Raw genomic sequence first — 9947 nt, forward strand, 5'->3', positions numbered from 1 at the left:
AATCCGATGTTAACGAAGTGATGTTAACATTAGTTCTTGTAAAACTGATGTTAACGTTAATTTTTCATCGGGTTTGAAGAAAACCGATGTTAACCTATGTTTGTTAACATCGGTTTTTTGAAAATCGATGTTAATGTATGACCAGTTAACATCGGTTTCTTAAAGAAAACCGATGATAACATTAACATCATTTTGTTAACATCGGTTTTTTATTGGAAACCGATGTTGGACTTATATTTTAAATTATGTCATACGCAACCTATTTTGCTTGTGCTCTCTTCTCTGTGTAACCTCTCGTGTTCTTGTTTATGCCTCAGTGTTACTTGTTAATATGGATGCGTAAATCTAACCGGTAAGTGTATTGAGTCGTGCAAGTAATAATAAAATGGTAAGAACCGAGTATCGAACTCAGGGAACTTGTTTCATTTGGCAAAGCATCATTCAGTAAGCAGGCATGTGTGCAAAGAATTGATTATCATGAATTAAAAACAATTGTGGTTTCTATTCTAATCAAAACAGTAAATGTGAGCAAGTGGGTGTGAAAACAGATATGTAAAAGCGTTGGGTCCTCCTACTGAAATACTTGATGCAATTAAATGTATTTCTCTATTTGAGGTTATTTCTGCGGTCTATGCTAAGAGCTAAAATACCAAACACCAATGTCTCGTGATTTTGGACTAATTCTAATTAAACCTTGCTCTTAGATGTCTCTTGTTGAACTTAGCCTAACTGAACAATGTTACGACTACACCATAATAAAAACTAAATTACCTCACTCCATGTCCAGATTATACGATAACCTAGCCCTGTTCTATCCAGTTCTAAGGATGCAATACATTTTCCAATGCTAAAGCTCCTAACAGAACATACAAATGGGTGATCAAGCCACAAGCATGCAATAATTAAGCATGGATAAAAACAACTAACACATAAAAACTACTTCAAATAGATATGATATGTATTTACATCAAGTACTCAGCAGAATTTCCCAACAAAGGATTTTACCCCTCCATTACAAGGGAGCACCTTTCACAAGCAGGAGAAGGGTTTCAAAGAAAATACCAGATTACAAAGTAGTGGGGAAGTCTCCTCCACCTCTAGGAACCTAGAAATTGCTCCTCAACCTAAAATCCTCCTAAAAGCTAAGGTTTTTGCTTCCTTACTTTGCTTTTCGCCTCTGTTCTTCTACCAAGCTCTCAGCCTATTCAGACCCCCTTTCTTTCTCTTTACTTCAGGCTTAAAAAGGACTTTCTGTCCTCGAAGACACGCTTAGCGCCATTTTCATGCTAAGCGCGAGTAAGTGAACTTTGGCTCAGCGAGCCAGGCGCGTTTAGCGCAAAAAGAGACAAAAATCTCGCTGGGCAAGCTGGTGACGCGTTGAGCGTGTGTTGACAAGGCAGATTCTCTCCAAGATTCCTCTTACTCACTAAGCATGCTGATGTCTCGCTTAGCGGATGAATCTCGCTAAGCGCATGGACTAGGCTTAGCGAGACAACAACTTCAACACCTTCCAAAATTTCTCCTTTTTACCTAAAATTGAAGTGAAATTTGCATTAATTCCATAAGAAAGACGACTAACAGTTCTCCATCGCGCTTTTTGTTGTCCATCGCCAACTTACCTAGGTACATTTTGTCTGGGCTTCATATCTTCATTGTAACTTAGCTGTGTCGTTTTGGTTAACCCTAGGTACATTTCATGGTGACATGAGGTGCGAGGAAAGCTTCAAGTCTCGCTGCCATTGTCACTGTTGGGTTCGAGGTAAGCTTCGTCTCTTTTTCATTTCTAGTTTAGTTAGCAAACATCTTCAAGTTTGTTTCTGTTAAGAGTTTGATTTTTCTAGGAATCTATTACTACTTTGGTTTGCTGCAACCCAACCTAGATATACGAACATCTTTAGATCGCCTATTGTACCTCAAAATTTGGAATGGTTTCATAAATTGATTTTTTGGAATGTTTTATCCCCATCATTAACCTAGAAAATAATAGTGATGCACGTAACAAGAAAGTTGGAACCTATCACTATCTGGTTAAAATTTGTACTCAAGTCCATCGAGCATCTGTTACTTGCGGCTTATAACTTCAAATCACATTGCATAAATTGCTGCTACTGCCAGGACGAAGAGATTCCTGATTGATAACTTGGGAGCACGATTTGTCTCCCCTCCGATGTACTCTGCCAAATTGAAGTTCCCTACACACAACTTATATTTTGTTAAAGCATCAAAATTTATATAAAAAAATGGAAAAAAGGATATGAAGATAAAATATATAAGTGTCCATGGAAAGTAATTAAACTAGCATCCTGACCTCGTTGTCTTGAGTAGTTGCAGCCAACATTTAGTGCATATCTCATTTGTTGTAGAATAAGAAATTGGATAGTGTGTTATCAATTCAATTCAGCACTAGGTGTGTTTCAGTGGTATGTTAATATTCCCATATGGGTTTAATCTGTATACTTCATCACACCCAACATAAATCTGGGGAAAATTTAAAAACAGCCGAAAGAAATGGTAAAAGAACATGTTAGAAAGGAAGTGAGATTGTTCGTTAATTTTTTAACTAGTTGGGTTGGTTGAGACAAGGGAAGATATGGACTAGAGAGTGGTGTGCAGAGTGCAGGTAGCTTGGCTAGTTTGTTCATCAACAATGGTGCTGCTTCATCTAAGCAAATTCAAACCTATTTTTCTTGTTGTTCCAAATGACCTATAACTACCATACGATACTAGTTGCTTTGTCACTTCTATTTCCTTTTTCTTTCCTTGCTTTATTAATTAAATGGTTCCTTCAAAAAATGTTGTTCAGTTACCAACTATATAGTAAATCAAAATGTTGTCTTCTATTTTATTTTAAGAAAACAGGTATAGTTTTATAATGGGGGTACAAAGAGCTTGTAATTTCATGGCAGCAATTGAAATCGGACATCCATTTATATCTCTGTGATTGTTAGTTTCCTTGACTCGTTGTCTTCTTCTCTACTCTCCCGGGAATAGTTAGTTCATTTGTTGTTTTCTTGTGCATTTCTCCCTGTTAGTTGAGTATTTTTTCTGTATGATTCTCTTTCTTGAGAAATTTTACTTACATTAGAATTCAAGACCTTGGCTTTTCAATTGATTTTCCTGATGAATGTCATCAATATATAATTTTAGTGTTTTTTAACCCTTCTTTGGAGACATGGTTTGCCTTCTAAGTCGATAAATCTCACTGCCTAGGCTCTTTAGTAATGTGCATGTATTAGGGGGATTGTTTTTAGTCAAGTAGTCAACCAGAAGTTGCCTTCAGTTCATGAGTTTCTTCTGATATTAGTTTCTTTTGAGTTGAATTATGATTTCATAAATAAGACCCATAAAAGGGGTCCATGTGTGTAAATTGTGAACCATTCGATCAAGATTTTAGTTGCCAACTTTTTTATTTTATTGGTTATACTTTTATAAATTACATGTGACTATTTATATTTTGTCTTACCTATGTTTAAACTACCCAGATTTAGTTTTTGAAAAATGAATGATTAATTTGAGAACCGTGACTAGCTTTCCATGGTAGGAGTAACATAGTAAGTTAAACAATCATCTAATACAATCTTAGTAGAAGATATAGCAATGGAAAGTGACTAATCAACATACGTAAATAAATATTTATCATTTAGGTGAGTGACTTGATTAACTACTTACCATTAATGTTATCCTGCAAATGTAACATGTTGGACATTCTCCCTTCACATTTTTAACCATTATTGCCCTCAAGACTAACCATTAGGCTGAGAACTATGATTCATATCAAATTGATAATTTTCTTTGTTTGACATTCAAACAGGGTGTAGCAAGAGGACTAAAAGATCCTTCTTTTCATGTGAGTGAAAACCACTTTGCAATTTTAGGAAATCTAGGAAAGGCAACAACAAAGGTATACTGACTTGGGAAACTTATTTTAGAGTAGAAATGTGTGATTTGTCTTAGCCTAATGCATTCATATTTGAAAGATGCTTTTCACTTTAATAAAATGGATAACAAAGATACGTTTTAATGATTTGAATTAAATAGGATATAAAATGGTTTGAAAGCTTGGGTTTAGAGGAATCATGATTTTGGTTTTGTAGCAACATATAGAAGTTCAGCAAAGTATTACTTGATGATATTTGAGTCATGTATAGTTTCTGATATATACTTCTTAACTAAATATATCATCTAAACCATGCTTCTGATATTAGTATTACTTCATAATTGTGATTGTAATTTCAGTCTTGTTAATTAATTTCTATATGATTATCTAGTGCAATTGAAATTGACAAACATGCTTGTGGAATTTGCATACCCTTTTGGACTATGATAAACCCTGCAATCAAATTTGGATACCTTAAATTGGTCATTTTATTAATTCATTTTTCACTCCTAAACTGTGGAGTTAGGAGCTAGGCATGATTATTTAGCTAAGAACGTTAAAAGGAAACTCTATAATATATACTATCTAATAAATTAGGCTTCATATATCTAGGGCTATTTTTGGCCTTGGAACTGTTGGGCTTGTTGTAAGTTTCTGCAGTTACAATTGTAGGTGTTTATGTTTTTGGGCTTCTATAATGATTTGTAATTTACACTTGACAGGTTGTAGAGGGAGCAAAAACTGCTGGTGCATCCTGGGTTATTGGCATAGATATTGACAGTAGGAAGTTTGATATAGGTACATGATGAAGTTGTTTGAACTAATCTGGATAGTACGTTTAATGTTGTGAAGTGATTTGCTGCCATGTTTCTCATTTTTAGATTTGTTTAACTAATGTTTCCTTATACTGCCAGAAGAATAACATTGCCGATATGCTTTGATATGATCTTAATATCTATGTTCTTCTGGTATATATTTGTTTTATTTCATTTCTTCCTCTATTTTTTCTTGTGCCATAAATGCTATGAACTATATAGGTACAACTACATGCATTCTCTTTTAGTATGAGCTACATATTCTTTTCGTTGTTTTGCCAGTTTTGGTTTTATAGTGCTAGTGCACTACAAAAGAGATTTTTTTTTATTATAGTGCACTGCATGGTTAAGAGTATACACACTTTGAACCTCATTTGAAGCCTGTCAAAGTTTACCTTTTAAAGATTCATTTTCTTCCTCAAGAACTTTCCGATTGTGCCTGTTCACTTTCCCATATGGTTCCTTTTTCTCCAATTTTTAACAAATATATTCAAGGGAAATGAAATACCGGCAAGCGCACCAGGTTGTCAAGTATTTAAAATTAAAACGGAGTGATCCGAGTATCGAACTCATGGAATTTTCTTATTAGACAGAGTTTTATTTAGAAGTAAGGCATTGTTGGAACAAACATTGATAATTGATGGTTAAAAATAGAAATAAACTAATTCTATGGTAAAAACAGTAAAGGCAAGTAAGTAAAAGTTGACAGCAATAGGTAAAAAGCGTTGAGTCTTTCTAACAAACAAGTTGATGCATATGAGGATATTTCTCTAATTAATCATGTTCTTATGTTCTATGTTGTAGCCTAAAGTACTAAACCTCGATCCCTCGTAAGTTTAGACTAATTTAACCTAAGCTTCGTCCGCAAATCCCTCTTGTAAGACTAGGCTTAACTTAAATAGCATTATCATCACAACATATTCAAAAAACCAAAACCCCACAATCCATCCCTGGTAATGTAGTTATTTAGTCCTGCTTCTATCAAGTTCTAAGGTAACAATACATTTCCCAATTCTAAAGTCACCTAAAAATACACACAAATGGGTGATCAGACCAAGAGCATGCAAAAATTAAGCATTGAAAGAAGCATTGAACACACATAACACAACTAATTAGATATTAAAGATAATTACATCAACTGTTCCTTAGAAATCCCCAACTAGGGTGTTTAGCCAACCATACACAGAAACCCTAACACAAATGAAACAGAAAGTACATAACAATTGTTGCTTACACAAGAAGGGGGATCCCTCCTCCTCTTCTTAGCACCTCACAATCACTCTAACACTCACTAATCTCTCTAAAAATGTAGAACCCTAGGCTTCTCTGCATAGCTGCTCCTCTTTGCTGCCTCCAGAGCACTATTCTCGAAGTCTGTGCAAAAATATGCAGCTCTGGTCTCTCAAAATCGTACCCTAATTCTGACAATTCAAGCATAAATAGGCTCTGAAATCGCAACATCGTGCTTAGCGCGAGTAAGTGGATTTGGGCTTGGTGCCAGTCGTGCGCTGAGCCTGGCAAGAGACAAACATCTCGCTTAGCGAGCTGATCTCGCACTTAGCGTGCGGCCTTGATTCTTGTGCTCTTCCAGATTCCCTTGCCACGCTAAGTGCGCTGAAGCTGCGCTTAGCGATAGATGCGCGCTGAGCCCAAATGGTCCACTAAGCGCGACTGCTCCTTTTGCACTTCAAGACTTAGCCTCATTTAAACCTGAAATAATGCAAATTTTATCATTAAATCACATGGGAGATACTCTAAAGATAGCTATTCAAACAAAACAAGATTTATATACAAATTCCTACAAAATAACTATAAATTGGGGAACTATATAAGTTTTAGAAAATGTTTTCTATACAAAAGTTAGTCGTATAAGACGACTAAAAGTGCCTTATATCTATCATTTGCTATTCTGCATGTTCCAACTGATGTTTCAGAATGGAAAATTCACTTGTAACTGCCTCTAACTCTTTTCCCATTGTTCATCATAACTCAAACAATCATAATTCAAATTGTGCATTCTTTCTATTCATGAATAACAACATACAACATTGAGCTGAACCTGAACCTGAACCAAGTATACGAGCAGGGAATTTCGATGTTAATTTAGATTATTGTTAATTACCTAAGTTATTGTTTTAAATTCATACATAATTAAATTTGTCTTAACAACAATAGGCATCTGACTGAGACAAGTATGTGAGCGGGGAATTCTGATGTGTATGGATTCCTCGAGCCACAGTCCATTCAGAGAGTTGAGCAATCACAATTTGAATCAGAAAGTTACATGAAGAGTTGGATACAGAGTTCAAAACGCGATGTCTACCTTGGAGCCTACCTGTATAGGTAAGTCAAACTGAACAACTAAATTTAAATAATGTATAATACTACAATAACCCATATTGGTCTCCACTACAGTGCACACTAGCAAATGGTCGTCATTTTGCCTAAGGAAAATCTTGTTGTCTGGTTTTGTTCCTTGCATAACAGGCCAGACAACTACCTTAAAGGAATAATTAATAGGTCAGTATTGTTTTTCAATACTTGCATTAGCATAAGTCAACAACATCAAAATTTTAATGTTCCTTGTATTCAACAGTGCTTTGAAAGGACTTAATGATACTCCACAACCTAAATCCAAGGCTGATGCTAGGTGGATTGTTGTTAAGGTACGTGATTTAAATAAAACTTCTACTTATATATATATTTTATGTGTGTGTACACTAATTGTAGTTAACGTTTAACATCCAAATTTCATTATGTATTTAGTGTAATAGACAAAAAGGAAGCACTGAGTGCGGCTATTATGTCATGCATTGGATGTCCACGATAATCTTAGTAAGTTTCAGGAATAATTGGGAAACGGTAATTGTTTATTTCAAACAAAGTTGATTTTCTTATCATTGGTATTACATTATTAACTTATGTTTTATTTGATCATGCAGTATTTTAATGATGTTAGACCATTGGAAGCAGAGAGATTGAAGGCGCTTCACATCCAGTGGGCACAGTATTATCTCAAAGTTAGAAATCAAACTTAGGATGTTAGGGAACTATGTAACTTTAGCTTACTTAATTAGTTTACTAGCTTACATTACATTTTTTACAATTGCTGTTTCATTTTAACATTGAATAATATTTGTTGATAGTTATTAATAAATTATTTATTCAATTATCAATTGATTTTTTACAATTGATAGTTTACTAGCTAGCTTTATGCTAAAACCTGTTTGAAAGCAGAATGAAAATGATATATGTTGTGCTGTGTGGTCTGATTTTAAATTTATAGGTTAAATTTTGGGTTTTTTTTGTAAAAACAAAGAAAGTATTTTAAAAAAAAAATCATAATAACAACATCGGTTTTTTAAAAAAACTGATGTTAATTTACACAAACAACATTGATTTTTCCAAAAAACCCGATGTTAACATATAAGTTAACATCGGTTTTTCCTAAAACCGATGTTGTTTGTCTATATCAACATCGATTTTTTAAAAAAACCGATGTTAAAATTGAAAAACGTTAACATCAATTTCTATAAAAAAAACCGATGTTAACTTATACGTTAACATAAGTTTAAGTAAAAAAATGATGTTAACTTGTATGTTAACATCGGTTTTTGTAGAAAATCGATGTTAACATAAAAAATGTTAACATTGATTTTTAACAGAAACCGATGTTAACGTTAGGAAGTTAACATCGGTTTTTATACATTATAGAAAACCGACGTTAATGTATAAGTTAACATTGGTTTTGTATAAAAACCGATGTCAACTGTCAACATTCATACATTTTTTTGGTGTAATTCTTATTATATAACATCGGTTATTTAAATAACCGATGTTGTCAATTTTACGTTAACATTGGTTTAAAAAAATCGATGTTAACGATAATACTTTCAACATCGGTACTTTCAACATCAGTTAAAAATTAATGTAGAAAGTCATAAATAACCGATGTAAAAAGCATATTTTCTAATAGTGTTAGTAAATTATTTTCTTGGTCTTTTAGTGAAGCAATTATATCATGAAACTTTTCTCCATCAAACAAAGCACTGCAAGCAGCTTCTTAAAAAGTTTGAGATGGACAAAAGAAAGGAGGTTGGGCTACAAATTGCCACCTTAGTGTTGATGAAAAAGGAAAATCCATTGACCAAACATGGTATCAAGGTATCATTGGTTCCCTACTTTACTTGACTACTAGTAGGCAAGACATCATGTTAGTGTTTGCATGTATGCACGCTATCAATCTAGTCCTAAGGAGTCTCACCTCTCAGCTATAAAAAGGATCATGAAATACCTTATAGGAATGTTAGATGTTGGGCTACGGCACCCTAAGGGTGATGAGATCTCTCTAGTGGGATACTCAGATTCAGACTTTGTCGAATGTAAGCTAGATAGAAAAAACACTAGTGGTACTTAGTTCTTTTTATCCATGCTTAGTGGTTTTCAAACATGAGAAGAAAAATGGTTTGATCTTTGAGGCAGTTAGTTCAATCAACATGCATGAGATTGTAATCGATTAAATTTCATTTGGAAACTTAAGAACTCTTTGTGTTTCAAAATAATCGATTACCACAGTTGATAATCGATTATTCCAGAAAGCATAAAAGCTTGAGAAGCTCTTTGTGAAATGAGAAAATCAATTGCATTTTTTTGTAATCGATTACCAAGTTTCTGGAAATGCAGATCAAGAGGAATTTTGACTAATTAATCAATTACCCCATGTGTTAATCGATTAAACTTGTTTTTTTTGTTAAAAACTATATATACCCTCTCTTGTTCATTCTCATAAGTGACTCTTGTTTTTCAATCTTATCTTTTGGAAATACTTTCTTAGAGTCATCTAAGGGAATCACTCTACATTTTCAATAAGAGATTCATAATGATCAAAATTTATCTATTCTTCGTCATGATTTTAGCAAGGAAAGAAAGGCTTGAAGATTTTATGATTTGCTCATTCAAGTGTATTCAATCCTAGATTTCATTCTAGTTTTTTATCTTGATTAGGTTTATCAAGGGATTATGTGAGTTGATAGGGTTTCAACTCCTGATCTTCTATTGTAGGGTTCAATAGAAGAGTAGAGTTTTAGGGAATTGCTTGTGCATAGTGTTTGTATTTGGTTCTTTATTAGTGGAAGTTCTAAGGGATATTAAAACAACTAGATGTAGGTCCTTTTAGGACTGAACTAGTATAAACCTTTGTTTTCTAAGATTTTTTAATATATTGGATTTATATGTGTTGTTGATCTTTCTTCAAC

This window comes from Glycine soja, chromosome 2, assembly GCF_004193775.1.
Source record: "Glycine soja cultivar W05 chromosome 2, ASM419377v2, whole genome shotgun sequence".
In the NCBI taxonomy this organism is placed as follows: Eukaryota; Viridiplantae; Streptophyta; class Magnoliopsida; order Fabales; family Fabaceae; genus Glycine; species Glycine soja.